Raw genomic sequence first — 23671 nt, 5'->3', positions numbered from 1 at the left:
GCCCTACGTGCAAAAATATCTTGCCTGGACAATCAAATCACACAAGCAGAAAATAACTCAAACTGTTTCAGATCTTGAGGGACCTTGAAAAACCACCTATGCTATGCTAGAAAAATCTACTCCTACTAATGCCGATTGTAAAAACATCCTAGCTACCTCTGCAGCAAAAATATTGACAGTTTAAGCTAAAATTCAGGCTAGTTTAATCGGGAGGGATGAAAAGGAACTCTACTACTTTGCCCTTTGCCCCTGATCAATCCCTGTTCGGGAGAATTCTCAGAAATATGCCAATTCCCTCCACCTTAGAAACCCCCAGCAATTTTGCTGGATTTTGAGGACTGGATTTGTTTTTTAACCTGGAGAGAGTGAGACTCTTTTTCCCACTCTCTCATGTACATGTATTTTAATGTGATTTTTGAACTTTGTTTCTCTTTTGGATATGTAGCGTGACAAATTCCAGAGGCATAATTTTTTACATTGCGTCACACAGCACCTTCAGTGCAGTGGCACAGGGAGTCTTCCAGATTTCCCTAAGGTTTAAATACCATCTCTGGGATAAGTTATTGTTTCCAAGAGCAGTAAAGTGAAATTGGCTTTACTTACATTTGTACATTTCTAGACCCAGCACACGCTATCTTGCAATAGGGTGGTGGAGGGGTTACTTAGCATCCCCTTTGTCTAGCTTCTCATGTAATATTTTTATGTTACCCTTTCCTCACTGAATGGCTGGTGGCAGTGGTTTACTTTAAACTACCTTGGTGTGCATTTACAGCGGGTTGCGTTCGCAGCTGCAGTAAAGCACCCAGGGTGCCATTTTTGTCAAAATGGACCCAGTCTTCTTTTTTCGCCATTTCACCTTCTTGAGATGTTCTCTGCGCGCCAAACCAGGTTTGGTCCCTTTGTTCGCTTTGCCTTTGCCTAGATTGACAAGTGAAGCCCGCCTCTGACTCCAGGGTGTCTGGTGGGGGCAGGAAGTGAGGGAGGTTCCCGAAACTCCCTGTACTTAGTCTCCTAGGAGACCCAAATGCACTGTGGCGATTGGCCGGCTGACTGACTGGCAAGGACAGCCACCCTGCTGGGTGACTGACAGCTAGGCCGGAATGAATGGGAGAAACCTGAATAAAAGGCGAGGCTTTTGGCTTGGAAAGCAGAGTCAACCACTGGCCGAAGGAACCGAAGAAGAACTTGAAGAGGACGCCTGGTGCAACTCCTGGACCGTTGGTTTGCCCAGTGAAGCCCTGCTGCTGTGTTGAAACTTCAAATTTGTATCGAGAGAGAAGCCTCTGTCTGGACATTCTCTTGAAGCTGGTTGCATTTTCGCTGCTGCTGCTACTGGAACCGAAGAGCCAGGGAGAGGAACACCAGATTGTGTGCGTTGCGGACCCGAGCCCTAGGAAGATCCTCCTGACTTCCCTGGTGAAGGACTGACCAAGCCTGTGCCATCTCAACAGAGTGCTGGACCCCAGAAGCAAGGAAAGTCTGAAGTGGTATCCGAGAACCACTGTGTTGCTATGTGCTGTCAGACGCGAGAAGCTGAAACACTGAAGGACTGCTGAATTAAAGTTTGCCCATTGCTGCCACTGTCCATCCCATTGCAGAGCAGGAGTCCCCAGACGTCCTCCCTCTTGTCCCCACGACTGAGGCTCAGGAACAGGATCTGCAGAGCTGTACAGTAACAGAAGCCAGCTGGAACCATTTCTTCTAAGCATAGGTACTGTAAAGTCTAAGAGAACAGCTCAAATTTCCAGTGCTACGCTGACGACTCAACTTATTTTCAGGCTGCCCTCTGTCACCTCCTCTCCCTCTCTCATCTTCGATTACCTAACTGGCATTCAAGATTGGTGTGACACCAATGATCTTTGTTTGAATGTCAGCAAGACATAGATCCTCCTCATCGGCACACCTTCACCATCCTTTCCCTTCACTCTCTGGCCGGCTTCCCTTGGCCCCCCCCTCCTACCCTCACCTACGAGGCTAAGAACCTCAGGGTCATCTTTGACGCCACCCTATCCTTCTCCGCCCACATCTCTGAGGTCTCTAAAAAGTCAAACTTCCTACTGCAACTCCTCAGAGGTACTCTGCCTTTCCTCTCCTTCCCATAAGAAGCTCATGGTATCCCAAGCTCTGGTTCCCTCTAGGTTGGACTATTGTAACAGCCTCTTTCTAAATCTACCTGCCTCTACTCTCCGCCCTCTGCAACTAATCCAGAACAGGACTGCAAGACTTGGATCGGATCTCTCCAGCTCTAAAATCTCTCCATTGGCTCCCAGTGGATGCACGGATTAAATTCAAAACGCTCTGCATTGTCCACAAGGTTTTCTGGGGCGTGGGTCCAAAATACCTTCAGCTATCCCTCCACAACCTCCCCTCTGGATCGCTTCACTCCTCCAACGTCCTCAGGGTCAGTCTTTCAAAGAAACTAGCTCGGGGTAGATCTTGGTCTTAAGCTGGGGCTTCCCTCTGGAACAGCCTCCCTGCCACTCTAAAACTTGAGGAGAACCATCTCCGGTTCCGGAAGCACCTCAAGACCTTCCTCTTTGCTTCTGCATTCGCGCCCTCTCTCCCCTGCTGATCTGTTCTCTCTTGGCACTGTGCACCTAGCCACACTCTGTCCTCCGGGCCCAGGTACTTGCTCACCCAGTCACCCTCCAACACTGCCTCCGGACCACCCCTTTCACCGGGGTCTGTATCTGTACCCATACACCCCCCCCTTTTTCTTCCTGCACTTATCAGACCTACCCTGTCTGCTGCCTTACACCCAGCACTTGCCACTTGCTGGCTGCACGACCACTGTTTGTTGCCTTTATTATTTATGTGTTATTATTCATCTGTTACTCCATTGCTCCACACTTTCCACTTCTCCCCCCTTTCATGCATTTTTCCCATCTCCCATGCACTTGTGCGTTCTCAATGTCACTGGGGTCACTGGGCCTAGTAATAGTGTTTTGTTCTCCCTCGTTCCGCTCCTTTGCCTTGTCGCGCTCTGAAACATTGTGTACAAGCGCGATAGAAGGGAATAGTTTCTTACCTGCAACTCCATTTCTCCAGCATTGGTATCTTTCATGGATTCACATGCTTAGAATATTCCCCGTCGTCAGACTGGGAACCCTCGGTACACTTATAAAGCCGTTTCCCATAGGAAAGCTCCCGACACTTCTGTGTCCTATCTACGTCGTTTTAGGGGCCGCTTACGCATACCCCAATAGGACGTAGCGGTATAAATGCCCCGCCCCCACGGCTCCCTTCAGATTTTAACCCCTCCAAAGTAGAATGGGGTAAAACATACTTATGTACATACATTGCATTCGGGGAGGCCGGCGGGGGCATGTGAATCCATGAAAGATACCAATGCTGGAGAAATGGAGTTACAGGTAAGAAAGGTAAGAAACTATTCCCTTCTCCAGCATTGGATCTTTCATGGATTCACATGCTTAGAATAGATTGTATAGCAGTAATCCTGAAAAAAGCGGTGTGAATGCAATCCAACACCTTCCTAAGCACATATATATATATATATATATATATATATATATATAAAACCAACCTATGTATCCAGGTATATATTATATATCTACCTAAACATGCTTATACACAAGTACATATAACTGCAAACATATAAATATATAAATGTACATACATATATCAATATATCTGCATAAAATAAGTAAAGACCCTTCTCGAATAGGGCTTACCTTATTGAAACAGATGGCGCAAGACTGCCCTTCCCATCTGTACATCGTCCGCATGCTGCCGTTCGAGGCAGTAATGGCGGGTAAATGTGTGAGGCACCGACCATGCTGCCGCCTGGCAAATGTCCGTCAGCGGAATTCCTGGCCACAACGCCGTCGAAGACGAAGTGGAATGAGCTCTCGGACGCCCTTGTAGCGGTTTTCCCACCTTGGAATGACAAAAGGCAATCGTCAACGAGACCCATCGAGCCAGTCCTTGTTTTGAAATTGCCTTTCCCCTCGTTGACGGACCATATGCAATGAAGAGTTGCTGCGTAGATCTTAGTTGCTGAGTCCGGTGATAGTTCTAAAATGTTCTCTTCACGTCCAAGGTATGGAGGGCTTTCTCCACAGCCGATGAGGGGGTCGCGAAAAAGGTAGGCAGGACAATTGACAAGTGTTTATGATAAGCAGTAGGAACCTTTGGGATGAAACGAGGATTAGTCGACAGCCCCACTTTGTCCTTAAAGAACCTTAGGTACGGCAGATCTACGACCAATGCTTGTAATTCTGAGAGCCGCCTAGCTGACGTAATAGCTATTAGAAAAGCCAACTTCCACGAAAAGAACTTCATCGACGAGGTAGCCATCGGTTCAAAGGGGGCTTTCATTAACCCTGCTAGCACCACGTTAAGACTCCACGTTGGTGCAAAGCGCTTAATCAGCGGGAATGTACAGAACAGACCCCTCATGAAGTGTTTTACCAACCTGTCACTAAACAAGGGAGACGACTGCCTCTTCCTCGTGAACCAAGAGATGGCCGCCAGGTGTACCTTTGATGAAAAAGACAATCCGCTCTTCGCCAAGTGTAGCAGATATGGTAGAAGTTGCTCCGGAGTTACCCTTAGGGGTTGCACTCCCGGCTGACTGACACCATCCACAGAACCTTCTCCACTTACATGCATACGACTTGTTGGTGGAAGGGGCCCGTGCTGCCTGCAGGATTCTCCGACAATCGGATGAAATGCTCAGGGCACCAAATTCCGAAAAGTCAGGAGCCGAGCTGTGAGATTGAAACTGTCCGGATTGTGATGCCACACTGTCCCTTTGTCCCGGGACAGGAGGTTTGGGACCTTTGGAAATGTTATCGGTTGCTGTATTGACAGTTGAAGCAGGTCAGAAAACCACGGCTGCCTCGGCCAATACGGGGCCACTAGGATGACTCGACACCTGTACCTGCGTATCCACTGCAGGGTTCTCCGTATAAGAGGGAACGGGGGGAAGGCGTAGAGAAACTTGTCCGTCCACGGGAAGGAGAACGCTTCCCCCAGAGAACCCTCCTGTGGCCACCTGCTGTTGTACAGCTCGCACTTCTTGTCCACCTCCGTTGCGAAGAGATCCAGCGGAGGTTGCCCCCAGTTCTCGAAGACTTTCGATAATTGAATGCTGTCTATCTCCCATTCACGTATTTGGTCCATTTTCCTGCTGAGGGAGTCCGCTCGCTCGTTCCTTACTCCAGGGAGATGGTGAGCTACAATGGTTATATCGTGCTTCAGAGCCCAATGCCACACCTTCTGAGCCTCGATGGAAAGGGTTCTGGACCGCGTGCCCCCTTGCTTCCTTAAGTAAAACATTGCTGTTGTGTTGTCTGTCAATATTCTCACTACTGACCCTTTGATGTGTGGTAGGAAAGACTTCAAGGCCCAGCGCACTGCCCTGCTCCAGAACGTTGATGTGCAGGAGTGACTCCCTCCGGGACCATCGACCTTGCGTTTGGAGAGTGCCCATGAGTGCTCCCCAACCAGTCATGGACGCATCCGTCACTATGGTCAGCCGAAACTCCGGCTCCTGTAGGGGTACCCCTCTGGATAGGTTCTGAAAGCTCTGCCACCATTGAAGAGCCTGCAGGAGCCCGTCGTCGTCGGTCAGCTTGTCCGACCAGAGCCCTTGGGCCTGCGTCCACCGGTCCGCCAGGAACTCTTGAACTGGTCTCATGAACAGGCAGAAGTTGCTCACTAGAGGAATGCAAGATGCCATAGCGCCCAGAATCGACACATATCTTGTCACTGATACTCTGGTATTGATGCTCCAGGGACTTGCTAACCGATTGAGTTTGGTGATTCTGTCGATGGATGGCCTCACTAACCCTGACTGGGTCTCGAACTGTGCGCCCAGGAACACTAAGCTTCTCGACGGCGTCAACAAAGATTTCTCGAAGTTTACCGTAAACCCCAGCCACCGTAAAAAGGTGCATGGTGGCCTGCAAACTTGTGCGAGTTGACACAGGGGAGGACCCCCTCACAAACCAGTCATCGAGATACGGGTACACGTGATGGCCTTGCCTTCTCAACCAGGCTGCCACTGGAGCCAAACATTTCATGAACGTTCTGGGAGAGGATTTTAGCCCAAAAGGAAGCACTGAACTGGTAGTGAGTCCGTCCTACCACAAACCTTAGGAACTTTGTGTCGTCGACGCATTGGTATGTGGAAGTACACGTCCTGCAGGTCCAGAGATGCCAGATAATCCCCTTCTTGAACGGACCGGATCACTTCCTGGAGTGTGAGCATCTTGAATTTTAGGCTTTTCAACGGCTTGCTGAGATCGCGCAGGTCTAGAATGGGACGCCATTTTCCGTTTGGCTTTTTCACCACGAAATATCAGGAATAAACCCCCTGGCCCCTCTGCGATGCCGGAACCAATTCTATAGCTCCTTTTTGTAGCATAAGTGCTACTTCCTGCTGCAACACGCTCAGATGGGGTTGAGCTAAAAACGCCAGTGTAACACGCGGAGGGTTGCTTTTGAATTGCAAGGCATGTCCATACCTTACTGTGTCCAAAACACCCACTGATCCGTTGTCATTTGCTCCCATTCGTCGACGCAGTGCGATACCCTGCCTCCCAGAACGTTCCGACGCTCGTCATTGTTGGTCTTTGGTCTGCTTATCGCTCGTCGACGACGAGTAGCCTGTTCTCTTCCTGGAGGTCTGGTAGTCCCGGCTTCGTTTTACCACCTGAGAAGCCTGTCTGTACCCCTGCGAGGAGTACGCTGACCTATTGAAAGATCTGTCTCTCAACGCCGAGAATCGGGAGTTCCCCGATGCTCCCCTAAAGGGACGAAAAGGCCGAAAATTCCTTCCACTCTGGAGGGCACCCAAGGAACGCGCCGTGTCAGAGTCCTCCTCCATACCCTTCAGGGCCTCATCCACCTTTTCGCCGAACAGAAGGTCTCCCTCAAAAGGCATATCCAGCACCTTGTATTGCACCTCTTGTCTAAAGTTGGTGCATTTAAGCCACGCTTGCCTTCGTAGAAACACCCCGTTGTTGACTTACTTAAACCCCGATTCCGCGAAGGTCCACAGCGATGTTTATAGCATCATTTGAGGCCTCCTCACCTTCCTGGACCAGTAACATCGCCGCCTTCCTATGCTCTTCTGGAAGATGTTCCAGCATAGGTGCCAGCCGGTGCCACATTTCTCTGCCATATCTGGCTACTATAGCCAGAGACTTGGCCGCCTTCACTGTAGTTGCTCCTACCGACAACACCTTCTTGCCAAAGGCATCTGGTCTTCTGGCCTCGTTTTCCAGGGGAAGGGGGGGGTCGTGCATTTGTGCTGGGCCCTCGCTTTTCTCGCCGCCGCCAGCAACACCACCGAGTCAGGGGTTGGTTGGGAGGACAGACACTTGGGGGTGGATTCTGGGGCCTTAAATTTCTTCTCCAGCCAACCTTTTATTGCGGGTTCCGAGAAAGGGTGACGCATCGTCTGTAAACCCTCCTGCCACACATGATCCAGGATGATCCAGGATGGGTACTGAGAACACCGACCTCCTCTTTCCCATGTGGTCGAATAGAAAAGTCCTTTTTCTCTTCCTCCTGGCCCAATCCGAATTCTGTACATGCTTTGCTCATCATGGCGTGAAATGACCCAATGTCGTCCGGGGGAGACGGCTGAGCTGGGCTCCTTGGGGCTTCTAATTGAGCCTCTGACTCCCAGGTTGGATCCCTGGAGGGGGATAATGAAACATCCGACAGGGTCCTTCTGTCCGAGTCGGAATCTAGCAGTTATCCCTCCTCCTGGCGTGCACCTGCGAGGTCCTCCCTTGCTGGTACCGTCGTAGGCACTGTTGGAGTTGGCCGACGGGACGGGCCCGGTTCGTCGATGGTCGGTTTGGCCGGAGTTGCCACTTGAGGTAGTCTCTCGTCCAATGTTTTCAATAGAGTCTGCAACGTGGATAGAACCTCCAGCGATAAGATCGACTGCGGATTAAGAAGAGGGGTAGACACCGGAATGCTGGTTCCACTGGAGAGAGGCTTGCCAATTCCTCGTAACCAGAGTTCTGCAGGGCAGGCTACCCTTTCACATCTCCCGAGGACACCAAGGCCACCTCTTGCTGCAGCAAAGCCTCCGGTAAAACCGGGTCGAATACTTCTGGTCGCCAGGCCTCCTGCGGAATCTCCATCGATGAGGCTAAAGCCGGGCCCGTCATCGTCGTCACCACCTGCGGCCCAAGAACAGACGAGACCAACTGTGTCAATGGTAGAGAAGGGGTCGACTTCCCGCCTTTTCTGAACTTGACCTGCGCTTCTCCGATTCTCAACTCGAGGCTGATCTATGGTGATCACCTGAGGAGGATTTCGACCTTTCCTTTCTCTCCTTTGATGAAGATGATGACAAGGTTTTCTTCGACGATGACTCCTTTGCTGAATGGCTTCCCGACGACCCTTTCTCCGCCGGCTGTGGTTTCTTCACCGGAGGTTCCGCCGATGTCGAGCGGTGCGGGGCCCCTGAGGATTTTGCTGAGGCCACGCTGCGCGTGGAGCCTACCTTTGAAGGCGGGAATGCCCCCGCTCCATCGCTCACCCATGCCACTACCCGCCGACTTCGGTCTTTAAGAGTCTTTTGGGAGAAGCTTTTACATATGTCGCACTTGTCTCCCGAATGGTGAGGGTGTAGACAATATATGCAATCTATATGTCCGTCCCCCTCATACACTTTCTTCAACCCGCACGTAGCGCACGGGTGGATCAGAGCTTTTCCAGACATCAGGACGAAGTTAAACGACACAACCTTGACAAAATAGTAGACGTCGCGAGGTTATCCCACTACTTTGGAGACGGTTGAAATCTGAAGGGAGCAACGGGGCGGGGCATTTAAATATATACTTCAAAACACTCAATTTCTCTAAATCAGATGGCACCCATTGGGCATGGCACACAGACACTTCCTACACCCTCAGGTGACTTAAATAGCTAGGTCACCGTGGACATTGATTTATCATTGAAGGACCACTACGTCCTACTGGGGCATGCGTAAGCGGCTCCTTAAACGACGTAGATGGGACACAGAAGTGTCGGGAGTTTTCCTATGGGAAACAGCTTTATAAGTGTACAGAGGATTCCCAGTCTGACGACGGGGAATATTCTAAGCATTTGAATCCATGAAAGATCCAATGATGGAGAAATAAAATATCAATTCAATACCTCTTGTTGTTCAGCCTTGCTTGCTCTCAGTTGCGACTTGTTTTGGTTACCTTGCAGAGTTGCTAAAGCTTTGCCCTTCACAAGCCTCTCAGCTTGTGGCCCTTCAACTGTTCTATTTTCTACAAACATTTCTACAAACATTGCGCAAGACATTTGACCTACCTGCAAAGAAGATCTTCAGCGCCCCTTGACATTGTGCAATAAACATTGGCTGTCCTGGCTCCCTGAGTGACTCTTCTTACCTCTGACTTTGTGCTTTGGCTTTTCCCACGGGAAAGGGTTAATTTACTCTGCTTAGGAAGGTTTTTAAAAGTACTTACCGGTTTATGAATCATTTGTTTACCTTTGTTATATTCCTCTATTCTCAGTATTGCTCTAAATGTACCAGTGATAAATCAATGTCCACGGTGACCTAGCTATTTAAGTCACCTGAGGGTGTAGGAAGGAACAAGTTACTTACCTGTAACTGTTGTTCTCCCGCATGGGTCTGGCATGAATTCACATGCTCATGAATATTCCCCGTGGTCAGGCTGGGAATCCTCTGTAAAGAAAAATCAGTATCAGTTTCGTTTCTGATCTGTCTTTCGTAGTAGTAACCAATCACTGATCTCTGCGTCATACTGACCACAGCCAATGCCTGCCATCTCCCTAAGCCCTGCCTCTGGCAGCCATCTTCAGATTTGGTAGCACGTGAAGTGGCAGTATGACCAAGTGAAGAGCCGCAGAGGGGTAGCCGGGAGGGTTCGCATGTCAATCCATGCCAGACCCATGCTGGAGAACAACAGTTACAGGTAAGTAACTTGTTCCTTCTCCAGCATCGGGTCTGGCATGGATTCACATGCTCATGAATAAAAGAATACGTAGCAGTACACATGCACAACCACGGGAGGTGGCAACAGGCTCAACATTAAGCAATACAACAACTCAACATTAAGCATCTCTTACCTTCTCACAAGGCTCACCTTAGGCGAACAGGTTGCGCAGCACTGCTTGGCCGACCCAGGACTCCTCCCTGGAATCCCGGTCGACGCAGTAGAATTTCGTGAAGGTGTGCGTCGACCTCCACGTAGCAGCCCTGCAAATGTCCAGCAGGGGCACACCAGATAGGCACGCCGTGGTAGGTGCGATCGCTCTGGTGGAATGGGCTCTCGGACGGCCGGGCAGCGGTCGGTTTGCCAACCGATGACAGTACATGATACAGCCGGAGAGCCATCTGGAAATGGAAGCCTTTGAGAGAGCCTTCCCCTGATTGACAGGTCGAAAGTTCACAAAAAGTTGGGACGTCTTCCGAAAACTCTTTGTGCGGTCCACGTAGAACTTCAGCGCTCTAGCCACATCCAGCAAGTGCAAAGTCCTTTCAGCCGGCGACGAAGGCAACGGGAAGAAAACAGGCAACACCAAGGGTTCGTTGAGGTGGAAGTCAGACGGCACCTTGGGCATGAAGGAGGGGTGCCTCCTGAGCACTACCCTCGTGTTGTGAAAAGTCAAGTACGGGGGCTTGCAGGAAAGGGCCTGGATCTCTCCCACTCGTCATGCGGAGGTGATGGCCACAAGAAACGCTGTTTTCCACGACAAGAACTTCAACGGAGCTGAGTGCAGAGGCTCGAATGGAGGTCCCATGAGCTTGGTTAGCACCACGTTAAGCTCCCACGCCGGGGCCAGAGCCTTCACCGGCGGGAACGATCTGAACAGTCCCTTCATGAATTCTTTCACCAGACGATGAGACCACAAAGACGTCCGTCCCGTGGTTCTGGTGTATCGGGAGATCGCGGCAACATGAATCTTGATGGAAGCGTGCGCCAGTCCAGCCTTGGCCAGCGTCAGTAGGTACGGCAGTACTTGAGGAGCCGTAATCCGTAGAGGGTTAATCTTCTGTGCATGGCACCAGACAGAGAACCTCTTCCATTTGTGTCCGTAGCATTTAAGAGTTGAGGACGCCCTGGCCTTTGCAAGAACCTCTCTGTAGTCGGCCGGTATGTCGTAACCTCCAAATTCGAACGCTGCAGGAGCCAGGCCTGCAAGTTCAGCGACTTCGGGTCGTGATGGAGGATGGCACCTCCTTCCCTGGAGAGAAGATCCGCGTCCACTGGCAGCTTGATTGACTGGGACGCTGACAAGTCCAGAAGGTCCGGGAACCATATCTGCCTCGGCCACGCAGGTGCGACGAGGATCATTCTGCAACGTGACCTCTTGAGCTGGTTGATGAGCCGGATCAGCAACGGCAAAGGAGGGAACGCGTATAGAAACAGGCCCTTCCAGGGGAACGAGAAAGCATCGCCCATGCTCCTCGGCTGGGGAAACCTGCTGGCGAACCTCCGGCACTTGGAGTTTGTCGCCGTCGCGAACAGAACGATCTGGGGAGTGCCCCACCGTCGGAAGAGGCGGTCCACTAGATCCTGTCGTAGTTCCCACTCGTGGCACGAGCGCAGCTCTCTGCTGATGAAACAGCACCAGAAACATCCCTTGGGCGACGGCCCAATGCCACAGATCCTGCGCCTCCTTGGGCAGGGCTGGGGATCTGGTACCGCCCTGCTTCCTGATGTAGAACATGGTGGTGGTGTTGTCGGTGAAGATCCTCACCACCTTGCCCTTGAGGGAAGGAAGAAAGGACCTGAGGGCCCAAAACACTGCCCGGAGCTCCAAGATGTTGATATGGAGGGACTTCTCCGTCAGAAGCCAAAGGCCTCTCGCGTGCAGATTTTCGGTGTGCGCTCCCCACCCTTCCAGGGAGGCATCCGTAGTCACTGTCTCCTGTTGGCCCGGGGTCTGGAAGTCCATGCCCGCTGTCAGATGCGCGCGGGTGCCCCACCACCAGATCGCTCGTCGGAAGCTCTCGTCGAGTGTGATCCTGTCCTCGAAGCTGCCCGTCGTCTGAATCCAGCGAGCGTCCAGGAACTCCTGTAACGGTCGCATCCGAAGCCAGCACAGGCAGATGAGATAAATGCAAGAAGACATCATTCTGAGGAGGGATTTGATGGACCTCACCCTGGCCGCGTCCGCAACCAGCATCTGCTGCACCTTGCCCAAGATGGCCCTCGTCCTTTCCTCCGACGGAGAGGCCAGAAGCGCCACTGTGTCGAGTTTCGCTCCCAGAAACAGTGCGTCTTGCGCGGGCACCAGGTGGGATTTGGCGTAGTTTATAGAGAATCCCAGGTCCGTGAGTAGTTGGACAGTCCTCGCCGTGTGCTCCACGGCGAGTTCCCTTGTCTTTGCTCGGATGAGCCAGTCGTCCAGGTAGGGGTAGATGTGGATCCCCTCCAGGCGCCGCCCGCCGCCACCGGTGCGAGGCACTTGGTGAACACCCTGGGTGCCGACCTCAATCCGAAGGGATGGGCTCTGAACTGGTAGTGACGCCCTTGGACCACGAATCTGAGAAACTTTCGGTGTCCCTTTAGGATGGGGGTATGGAAGTAAGCATCCTCCAAATCCAACGACGACAGGAAATCGCCCTCCTCCAGCTGACCCAGGACGTGCTGGAGGGTGACCATCCGGAACTTCTGTGCCTTGATGAATTTGTTCAGTCGTCGTAGGTCCAGGATGGGACGCCATCCTCCTGTCTTCTTCACGAGGAAGTATCTTGAGTAAACTCCGGAGCCCCAAAGCCTCCTTGGGACGAGCTCGATGGCGCCTTTCTTGAGCATTGCCTTTACCTCCAAGAGAAGTTGAGGGACGTGATGTTCCTTCCTGGTCACGGGGGGGGGGGACGCGCGGCAACTTCTTTAGAAACTCGAGCGCGTGACCCTGGGCCAGGGCGTCCAGCACCCAACGGTCGGAGATGGACTCCCACACGCTGACAAAGTTAGCCAGCCGGCCTCCCACCGGGGTGCTTCGGTGGGGGCCCGACCCCACGGCCGGTTCAGTCCTGCTTCGACGAGGCTTTGCCGCCTTGTCCTCCCTGGCGACGACGGCGGGGTCAGCCCGACTTGCCTCGTCCCCTGTAGGCTTCCTGTGACGACGAACGGGCCGCTTGACGATAGGTGGAAAATCCGCCGCCGGAACCATTGGCGGCACCCTGCTTGCCTCCGGCGCTCCGAAAGGGCGGCCGTCGTTGCTGGAGAACACCAAGAGCCCGGGCTGTCTCCGTGACAGTCCGTCTTGATGGCTTGTAGGGAATCGTCCACTGTTTCCCCAAACAGGTTGCTCCCGTCGAACGGCATGTCCAAGACTCTGGTCTGCACGTCGCCGTTGCCCAACTGGCGAAACCCAGTGTCAGCGATGTCCGTCGCTATCGTAATGGCGTGGTCCGACGCCACTTCTCCTTCCTGCAAGATCTCTAGGGCCTCCGCCCTATTGTCGTCTGGTAGGAAGTCCAGCAGGGGGCGATTTTGTACCACAACTCCCTGTCGTAGCGGGCTACGATAGCCAAGGCGTTGGCAGCCTTAATCGTCGTCTCTGCCGATGAGAAAACTCTGCGTCCCATCGTGTCCAATTTCTTTCCCTCGCCGCCCGGCGGGGAGGTTGAAGTAGAGGCCGAAGCCCCACACCCGCTTTCTTCCTGGCCGCCGCGGAGATGACCGAGTCCGGGGTCGGCTGTGCCCGAAGGCACAAGGGGGCCGCGTTTGGGACCCGGTACTTCTTCTCGTACCGATCCCTTCTCTCAGGCGTTGTGGATGGGTTCTTGAGGAGGGCGAGACCCTCATCCCAGATATCGTCCAGTAGAGGTACAGCGAGGACCGTCTTCCTCTTGGTCTCGCGCCGTTGATAAAGGAAACCTTCCTTCTTCTCTTCCGGGCAGAGCTGGAAAAGCTTGGGTGCCCTGGCGATCATGGCATGAAACGATCCAATCTCGTTGGGCGGGGAAGCCCGGGGAGGAAGTGACGACGGGAGATCCTCGTCGTAAACCTCGTCGTCTGTACCCGTCCCGGCCGTGTCCGTCCCCGTATCATCCCCACGGGTCGTGGACGGGGAGGAGGGCTGAGCAGGGCGCGATGGTTGAAAAGGCGGTGGAGGATGAATCCTTCTCTTAGGAGGAGGGCTCCCAGAAGGGCCTGGCACCGGGTCCCCCGTCAGGAGTGGTTCCTCCGTTGGTGGTAACGGCAATCTCGTCCTTATCTCCGAGCATAAGGACTGTATAGCCAACAAAATGGCCGCCGAGTTGTCTTGCGGCACTGGTTGGGGGGATTCCGAAGGGCGGTCAGGAGCCTCGTCGGCACCCTCGACGTTATTGTCGTCTCCGACGTCTGGGTCCCTCCCGACGGGCTGGTCTTCTTCCACGCCAACGCCGTGGCTTAAGACTTCGATCAGCTCCTCTTCAGAGGTTGAGGCCGAATCCACGACGACCCCCTGCCTCCCTTTTTCTTCTCCGTCGGAGGATTCACGGGGGTCCTGTCGATGGGCATGAAAGAGGACTCCCTCCGCGGTGGCAGGGAGACTCTTGGCCCCGAGGTCGCCTCCACTGGTGTAGCCTCCACAGGCTGAGCCAGGGCCACCGCGACTGTCTCGATAGAGGCCTTGGCAGGGTTGATCAAGGCTTTCACCACCTTAGGTGCGCTTACCGCCTTCTCCTTGGGGGGAGGGTCACCGCCTCGCTCCCCCTCCGATGGGGCCTTCGAGCTTGACCGGGGTCTCTCCAGGAGCTTCGCCGGGTGCTCGGCCTTCCTCTTACCCGAGCCAGAGCGTTGGCTCGTGGTTGATGGCACCGGGAAGGATGCGCCCTGCCTGGCACCCGTAGAGCCCGACCGTTCGGCGCTCCCGGTGCCAGCGGACTCACGGTGCTTGGCCTTCTGTTGGGCCCCCGTCGCCGGCGCGCCCTCAAAGGTCTTAGAAGACCGCTCGGACTTCTTTTTCTCACCTGACGGGCTCTTCCCTTCCAGCCAGTTGGCGAGACGCAGGTGGCGGTCCTTCATGGTCCACTCCGACATATTGCCGCAAAACGCACAGTCCTTCTCCACGTGCGTCTTGTCCTCATGCAGGCAGTAGAGGCAAAGGGAGTGTTCGTCCTCCTTAAAGACATTCTGAAGCTGGCATCAAGGGCAGACCCTGAACAGCTTTCCGGGCGTCGAGCTTCCCTTCTCCTGGGCCATGTCCGAGATGGGCCTGAGAAACTTCTGGAGTCCTCCAAAAGCGTGGCTCGACGAAATCTTCACCCTTGAGGGGCGTAGAAGAATCCGACACAGGTCCCCGTTGATCGGATAAAGAAATGGTGGAGCTTGAGACTCTTTTGACCTAAAAAGAGAACATTTTCCTATGAAAAACGCAAAAAAAGCACTAAAGCTCGAGAGCAATAGTACGAGGATCCCAATACTTGAACGTGCGGTAAAAATATGAAGATGGCTGCCAGAGGCGGGGCTTAGGGAGATGGCAGTCATTGGCTGTGGTCAGTATGACGCAGAGATCAGTGATTGGTTACTACTACGAAAGACAGATCAGAAATGAAACTGATACTGATTTTTCTTCCCAGCCTGACGACGGGGAATATTCATAAGCATGTGAATCCATGCCAGACCCCATGCTGGAGAAGTGTCTGTGTGCCATGCCCAATGGGTGTCATCTGATTTAGAGAAATTGAGACTGTATTTTGAAGTATATTTAAGTGTTACATGTTTTGCTCCCTTTCTGAAGACTTATATAACTGACTGAAATAAATTAATTGTTTTATCACGAAACCTTGAGTATGACAATGCATTACTTACCGTAAAAGCATTTCTGATGGTTGTATCTGCTTAGATTCACATGCTGTGCATAGGTCCGACATCCAGTGGTCACTGCGGAGTATTGCATTTTGTTTTTCGTAGTCGAAAAGGGGACGTCGACAAGGCGTGTCTGAAACACTATCCCTATAGTGACGTGCGTTGTACCCACAATCCCTCACGCGTCGCGGTCCCTGTGTTTGTATTTTTCTGCCCTGAGGGAGCCTTCTAGACGTGAGTGAGTACAGAAAAGAGAGATATAAAAGGAAGTCTATATGTTCCTTCCATCCGAGCGGGGAGGAAGGGTGGGCGCATGTGAATCTAAGCAGATACAACCATCAGAAATGCTTTTACGGTAAGTAATGCATTGTCTTCTGATGTTTGTTAATCGGCTTAGAATCACATGCTGTGCATAGACTAGCGAGCAGTACCCGGAGTTGGCGGTGGGTTATGAGAAGGAACAGTAGAGAAAAGATGTCTTAATACTGCCTGTCCCACCTGGGAGTCAGATCTCGAGTGTGCATCTAGACAGTAGTGTTTTGTAAAGGTGTGCACAGAACTCCAGGTAGCCGCTTTGCAGATGGACTCAAGGGGAACATTTGCAATGAATGCTATGGACGCCTCCGTGCCTCGAGTAGAGTGTGCTCTTGGCTTAAAGGGCAGTTCTCTCTTAGCAAGAGTATAGCAGAGAGTGATGCATTGAACAATCCATCTAGAAATAGTGGACTTTGAAACTGCATCCCCTTCTCTTCCTGCTGCCACCGAGACGAAGAACTGATTAGTCTTCCTCAGTGGTCTGGTTCTTTCCATGTAGAATACGACCGCTCTGCGCACATCTAGTGTGTGCAGACTTTATTCTCCCGAGTTGGAAGGATTTTGAAAGAACGTTGGTAGTTCTATAGACTGGTTTACGTGGAATTTCGATATGAATTTCGGAGCAAACCTTGGGTGCGTGCATAGAACCACTTTATCTCTGAACTGTAACGAAGGGGTCTAGAACAGAAAGAGCCTGTAGTTCACTTACTCTCCTGATGGAGGTGATAGCTATTAGAAAAGCAGTCTTAAGAGTGAGGTGTTTAAGAGATGCTTTGTGCATGGGTTCAAATGGTGAGCCCATGAGTTCAGTAAGTACCACGTTAAGGTCCCATCCGGGAGCTGGGTCAGCTATCGGGGGGTGTATTCTCTTTACTCCCTTCATGAAGGCCTTTATAACAGGGATCTTCCACCACGACACTTTGAGTTGGGAAGTGGTGTATGCAGAAAGTGCCGCTAGGTGGACTTTAATGGAATTTAACACTAGACCGGAGTCCAATAAATTGGTCAGGTATAGAACAATATGTGTGGGAGAGCAGTCAATCGGGTTGATGCTCTTTCCTCTGCACCAGATGACAAATCTCTTCCACTTGCTAGAATAGCAGTGGCGAGTGTTAAGTTTTCTGGCTTCCCTGAGGATGTCCATGCATCTCTGCGGGAGCTGTAGATGTCCAAATTCTATGATCTCAGGAGCCAGGCTGCTAAGTTCATGTTCTGGGGGCATGGATGCATAGTCCTGCCCTTGTCTTGTGACAGCATGTTGTACGGGCAGGGGAGTTTCACTGGGGGAGATAGAGACATCTCCATCAAGTGAGCGAACCATGGCTGTCGGGACAACACTGGGGCCACCAGTATCATGGTCACTTGTTCCTGGTGCATCTTGTGCACCACCTTGTTGAGAAGGGGACTCGGGGGGAAAGACGTAAACCAATTTCCCTGACCATTGAATCGGCAGACCGTTCCCCTTGGATTGGTTCTGGGGGTACCTGGAGGCGTAACTTTGGCATTGTGAGTTCTCCAGGGTTGCGAACAGGTCTATTTCTGGGAATCCCCATTGCGTGAAGACGTCGAAGACGATGCCTTTGTGCAGTCGCCATTCGTACTCTTCGGGCAGGGGGAAATCTCTGCTGAGTTTGTCTGCCAGCAGATTGAGTTCCCCTGGTACATGTTGTGACAGTAGGAACATGTTTTGTTTGAAAGCCCACCTCCATATATTTTGGGCCAGTTTGGACAGTCCTGGAGAGTGGGTGCCCCCCTGCTTGTTGATGTAGTACATGGCTGTGGTGCTGTCTGTAAGGACCATCACTGTCTTGCCTTGTAGGTGTTCCTGGAAGGCTTTTAGCGCCTTGAACACAGCTAGTAGCTCCAGAAGATTTATGTGTTTGGATGCAACGTTCGGAGTCCACACTCCGTGAGCAGTCTGATGGGATAGGTGAGCCCCCCATCCTGTGAGGGATGCGTCTGTGGTTAGAGTGGCTTCCGCCGCGGGTGTGGCAAAGGGTTTCCCTCTTACCAGGTTTTCCTTTGTCCACCACCGTAGCGAGGGAACCAAGGCCTGCGAGACCACCACTAGATCGTCCCATAGTGCGCTGGCCTGACACCACTGGCTGTTGAGCCACTCTTGCATTGGGCGCGGGCGCAGGCGCGCGTGAGGTACCAAATAAATACACGACGCCATCATTCCTAGCAAGCGCATTGCTTTGCGTACCGTCACCTCTCGACCGGCCACATATTGAGGGATCTGAAGCAGCATGTTTTGGACCCTCTCGTTGGAGGGGAAGACGAGGCCGTCCTTTGTTTGAATTAGAGCCCCTAGGAATTGTTTGATCTGGCTGGGGTCTAGGCTGGACTTCTTTTCGTTGATGGAGAAGCCCAGCTGGAACAAAAGGTCTACAGTCTTTTGGGTATTGGAGAAGCATGTTTCGTAAGAATCCCCTGTTATGAGCCAGTCGTCGAGGTAAGGGTAAACTGGGATGGACAACCTGCGCAGGTGGGCCGCTGCCACTGCCAGTACCTTCGTGAATACCCTTGGTGCATATTTTTGCTATGCCGAAGGGTAGCACTCTGAACTGGTAGTGTTTGCCCTCTATCATGAACCTGAGGTATTTTCTGTGCACTGGCAACATTAAAATATGAAAGTATGCATCTTTCATGTCTAGTGTTGTCATGTAATCTCCTTGTGATAGCAGGTTGATCACTTCCTGTAAGATCACCATACGAAACTTCTGGGGTTTGACAAACTTGTTCGCTGGGCGCAGATCTAATACAGGGCGCATGGTTAGATCCTTTTTGGGTACAAGGAAGTACACTGAATAAATACCTTCCGTTACCTGAGATAGAGGCACGACCTCTATGGCTCCTTTTTCCAGCAGGATGGCAAGGTGTTCTGGTGTCATGCCTCGTCCCCTCGGGGGTCTGTATGTTGGGGAACCGTTGAATTCGATGCAGTATCCGTGGGCTACGGTGGAAAGAACCCAGTGGTCTGATGTTATTCCCTCCCATGCTGGAAGAAAGGATGTTAGCCGGCCCCCGACCGGTGTTGCATGGGAGGGGACGCGAATCTTCGCGTCACTTGGTGTTGTTGGGGGCTTGGGAGCCTCTGGGGCCTCTCCCTTTGCCACAGCGCTGGCCTCTTTGGCTGTACTGCCCACTATTGGTCTGGTAATTGGTGGCAGGGTACTGTTGCTGCTGATTCTGTTGTTGGCCACGAAAAAAGCGTTTGTTGCCATAGCCGCGTCTGGTAGTGGGCTTAGAGATCTGGTCAAGAGTTTTGATAGTATCAAACTCTTTTTTAGCCATCTCCAGAGCATCATCCACTGCTTTCCCGAAGAGGTTTGAGTCTTCAATAGGTTTATTTATTAAAGACGCCTGTGTCTCCGGTTTGAACCCTGAGTTACGCAGCCATACATGGCGTTTTAGGAGTATTCCCTGAACCAGGGAACGTCCCGCTGTCTCTGCAGCATCCAGAGAGTTCTTCACAATGCTCTGGTTGACCTGGGTTCCTTCGCCAATAGTTGATAGCAGGCGTGTCCGTAGCGGTTCCGGCGCTTCTTCGGCGTCTTTGCGCAGTTTGGCCCACTGCGCGTCCGCGTAGCTAGCTAGCAAGGAATTGTTGTTTGCAATTCTTGCAGAAAAGGCAGCAGAGGATGTGACTCTCTTTACAAGGGCATATAATCTCTTGCCCTCCTTGTCAGGTGGTGCCTCACTGGTGGACAGCGGCACCCCTGCCCTCTTCCTTGTATTGGTTACTACAAGGGAGTCAGGAATAGAATGTCCCCTGATGTACAGCGGGTCTGAGGCCGAACGAGTGAAAAGTTTTTCAATTCTTGGATTAACTCCTCTGATTAGTGTGGGCGTGGATAGCGAAGGGATGATTCTTCTCTTCACTGAAGCGAGGAGGAGAATGGTCTGGCTGACCGGGGTTTTCTCCTTAATTACTCTTTCCACAAAGTCTATTTCAGGAGAGATCTCCCCAGTGTCCAGTTCGAAATGTGCTGCTGCTCTGCGCAACAGGGCATTGAATGTGGGCTGATAGTCTATGGGAGACGTGTTCCTAACAGGTGAATTGTCAGGAGGATTTAGGTTCAGGACATCAGTGTCCGAATATACTGATGGGGATTGCCAGGGATGTGAAGGCCCTTCTTCAGGATTTTCTCCGAAGCCTTCTCCTACCATGTCTGGGCTGTCTTCCAGACCTTCCTCCTGGTTCTGTCCCTATTCATCGTCCACAAATTCATCCTCCTCCTCCAAGTATTGTTCCTCACCAGTGAGGTCATACACATTATGGAAATCTGAGGCTGTGTCCTGCTGGGAGGGATTGAATAGTCTCGGATATTTAGCCCTGGGGTCCTCCTGAGGCCCTTCTCTTGTTCTCTTGGGAGTGGGAGGGTTCTGGGTCTTCATAAACCTCTCCATGCAGAGATGGAGCCTTTCCATGGTCTCATGGGGTACCCCTGAGCGGTCTAGCGGGGGGAAATTAGTGTCTTCCGCCTGAAAACGGCTCGACCTCTCCCATAACGTCGAGGAAAGCGTCCCGTCGCCTTCAGAAAAGCCTTCCGGTGTGCTGGGGGTCCCCCCGACTGAAGGGTGTAGTCCCTGTCTTTCTTCAGGCTTTTCCGGCGTGTCTTTCGACCTTTGCGTAGCGCTCGACGTGTCTTTCGGCGTACGCTTCTGGGCGTCGGCTACAACGATCCTCGCCAAGCTCTCTGCGACTCGTTTGTCAGAGGAGGGCTGTGGTTTTGACGTTCTCGGTGTCGATCGTTCTATGGCGGCGTGCGCTCTCTGCTGGTGCGCGCCGGTCGATGGTTTGGGGGCGGCGCCCTTATTTGCCGAAAGCCCAGTCGCGGCTGCGGTTGCGAGAGGGGCTTCGAACCTGAACGGTCCAGGGAGGCCGCTGGTGGAACCTGCGTCTCCTTGGGCGCTGATGCTTTCTTCGTCTTTGACGAAAAAGAGCCGTGGGTTGTGTGCTTATGTGTGGTATCGTGTGCGTCAGTGTCGCCGGGGTGTTCATCCCCATAAGCAGGGCGTGAGCCGAGCCCGTCGGGGCCGGAGACAGACGACGAAGAGCGCAAGCGCTCTTTAGAGGGGTCTACGACTTCCGTAGCGGAGGTCTTGTTATCACGTTCCTCGTCACTGTCGGTGGTAGCAGCGGCGGGTGAGGAATCGACCTTCGACATAGCGCAGGCCGCCCACCTCTTGACCCTATGGTCTTTTTGAGTCTTTGGCTTAAGAAGCCAACAAGCCGTGCAACCCTCCTCCTTGTGATCGAGGGGCAAGCAGCGGTTACACCGTGAATGCCTGTCCTTCCAAGTGAACTTGCCCTTGCAACGCGGGCAAAACCTAAAGGGTGTCCTCTCCATAGCTGAGGCAATAAATCGTGATAACGACCCCAAGGGAAAGGAAGGGGAAAAGGAAAGGCATTCTCAGAAAGGAAACAGATGTCCCCCGACCCCACTCTGCCTACTGTATTTGGCCTGCGAGGCCAGGCCACGTGTTAGGCGACGCCGAAGGATCTCCTCCGCTCGTCCCCTCCGTCTAAGATCTTGCTCGGCAGAGAAACAGCTTCACAACTGCGTCGAGGGAGGGATCTATGTGTTATATATTAATAGGAAAGCGACCAAAGGTCGAGGAGATGAAATCTGCAATGTCTCTCGAGGAGCTCCGCGTAAAGGCAACCAGTAGCTGGGCGGAAAAAAACAATCTAAGGGACCTCGACGCGTGAGGGATTGTGGGTACAACGCACGTCACTATAGGGATAGTGTTTCAGACACGCCTTGTCGACGTCCCCTTTTCGACTACGAAAAACAAAATGCAATACTCCGCAGTGACCAATGGATGTCGGACCTATGCACATCATGTGATTCTAAGCAGATTAACAAACATCAGAAAAGTGTTTATTTGGATAATTGTGTGGTGAAACTCTGTCACAACATTACTGCTCACATTGACCCCTCGAGATAAGCCTGGCTACTCAGCCACACTACCAACCTGTGTAGTTCAGACGTATACCAAAGGTTGGGTCCCTATAGCCAGGAGGTCAGGGTTATTGTAGTGCACCTAAAGGGTACTGCATACAATCTTGCCTAACACTTTTGGACACACTAACAGGCACCTATAATATGTACATGCCTCAGTTGAGGTGATAGATCACTCTCTGGTAACCGCAGGGTGCCTAGCATGTGACAGCAGAACAGGAAACTCCAACGGGCGGTTCCTTAGATATTTTGGACTTTACTCTGCAAGATATTATACCATTTATTATGCTGGCTAAGAATAACCGTAGTTCTATTTCAAAAACATTTTGAAAAGGCACACATTGCAGACCAATGCCCTAGAAGCTTATCCAACCAGGACTAGTGTCCCAGGATCCAACCAGTTGGATAGAGAACTTTCAGGACTTGTTTTCCCCCCGACTGCGACTGTTACATCTAAATGGAATTCTGTGGTTGTCCCAACGTTAAGCAAACGTTTTATCTTATGGGAACCTTGCAGTCAAAGCAATGTCCCAAGAAACATATTTTCAGCTTCTGCTTCCTTCCCACAGAGGACTCAAGTCACCAGATGGCAAGTGTGTGTTGAGCATTCCTGTCGTGGCTCCAGTGATGCTGGGAGTTTCACAGATACTATAGCAGGTTCAACAGCCACTGACGAAGATTGAAGAAAGGCATTATGCTGGATTGCTTTGGGGCCCTCATGCTCCCAGGGAAAGAGCAGACCGGGTGTTGGTCTGGTGCCAGGATGTGCAGCGGTAGCAGCAGGTAAGCAAGCCTATCTGCCTTGTAAAAATCAATTTTATTTACTAATATATAAGTAACACTTTTCCACCGTAACTATCATACAAAGGTACATATTCAGTAACATAGATTATTGCACACATAGTATTATACAGCACATTAGTCTCCTACACATTTTATACATCCAATATACAAAGAGCACACTTCCATGTATGTGTGTTGGTACACATTTTCTATTTGCAACTTTCCCTCCACAGTTTCCTATGACACCCTATTATTTTTGCTCAGTTTTTGATCCTGTCCTGACTTTTAGGGGGGTGGGGTGTAAAGCCTTCAGCTTCACTTCTCTTTTGCTCATTGATTATGGGAAAACTGATCAGTCTTTCAGGTTATCAGAACTGGGAAACTGTTTTTCCCTGTTGAATTTGTGTATTTTTACATTGCATGCAGCACAGTGCAATGGGATACATTTGTATCATCCCATCATTTTACAGTTAGGATTTTTGATCACTTTTATATATGCCTAAAGACATGCTGGAGACAGCAGTTACATTCTCACAGTTCTGAGATTTCTGCTAGTTCTTTGGCCAGAGTGTGAGAGTGTGAGAGTGTGAGAGTGTGAGAGTGTGAGAGTGTGAGAGTGTGAGAGTGTGAGAGTGTGAGAGTGTGAGAGTGTGAGAGTGTGAGAGTGTGAGAGTGTGAGAGTGTGAGAGTGTGAGAGTGAGTGTGAGTGTGAGTGTGAGTGTGATAGTGAGTGTGTGTGTGTGTGTGTGTGTGTGTGTGTGTCTCTCTCTCTCTCTCTCTCTCAGGAAGGGGGCTGGGACTATCTAGTCCCAATCCACATCACTG

At 51.8% G+C, this 23671-nt stretch overlaps 1 protein-coding gene across 1 annotated transcript in view; it reads right to left on the bottom strand.

Moving 5' to 3' along the window:
• NOL6 (nucleolar protein 6) overlaps positions 1 to 23671 on the bottom strand; it is a 915540-nt gene that overhangs the window by 441251 nt on the left and 450618 nt on the right. The gene's annotated exons all lie outside the window — the stretch shown is intronic.

This window comes from Ambystoma mexicanum, chromosome 6p (assembly GCF_040938575.1).
Source record: "Ambystoma mexicanum isolate Mex_15411 chromosome 6p, UKY_AmexF1_1, whole genome shotgun sequence".
Taxonomy (NCBI): domain Eukaryota; kingdom Metazoa; phylum Chordata; class Amphibia; order Caudata; family Ambystomatidae; genus Ambystoma; species Ambystoma mexicanum.
This window is presented reverse-complemented; position numbering and strand designations above follow the sequence as displayed.